Source organism: Alligator sinensis, unplaced genomic scaffold (genome assembly GCF_000455745.1).
Source record: "Alligator sinensis unplaced genomic scaffold, ASM45574v1 scaffold850_1, whole genome shotgun sequence".
Taxonomy (NCBI): domain Eukaryota; kingdom Metazoa; phylum Chordata; order Crocodylia; family Alligatoridae; genus Alligator; species Alligator sinensis.
Genome location: NW_005842742.1, coordinates 158,532 through 158,779, shown reverse-complemented (window position 1 = coordinate 158,779; position 248 = coordinate 158,532). Strand labels below are relative to the sequence as shown.

The 248-nt window shown below is 62.5% G+C and overlaps 1 protein-coding gene across 1 annotated transcript in view; it reads right to left on the bottom strand.

Moving 5' to 3' along the window:
- LOC102371689 (RNA-binding protein 42) overlaps positions 1-248 on the bottom strand; it is an 8,495-nt gene that overhangs the window by 2,512 nt on the left and 5,735 nt on the right. The window lies entirely within an intron of this gene.

Sequence of the window (248 nt, the reverse complement as noted above, 5' to 3'; positions counted from 1 at the left end):
CCGGGGGTGGGGGAGGTAGATCAAGGATGGAGGGGGGGAACAGACATTTGGGGTCTCTAGGATAGGAGTGGGGGCTAAGAGCAAGGGGTTGGGCTGGGAGCTCAGATACCTGGGTTTTCTGGGGGGCGGCAGGACTGGGAGCCCAGATGCCTGGGTTCTCTGGGAGGAGGGCAGAGACTGGGAGCTAAGAGCCTGGGTTCCCTCCAGCCAGGGTCAACCTCCATTTAGGGGTCACTGGAAGCTGGGGG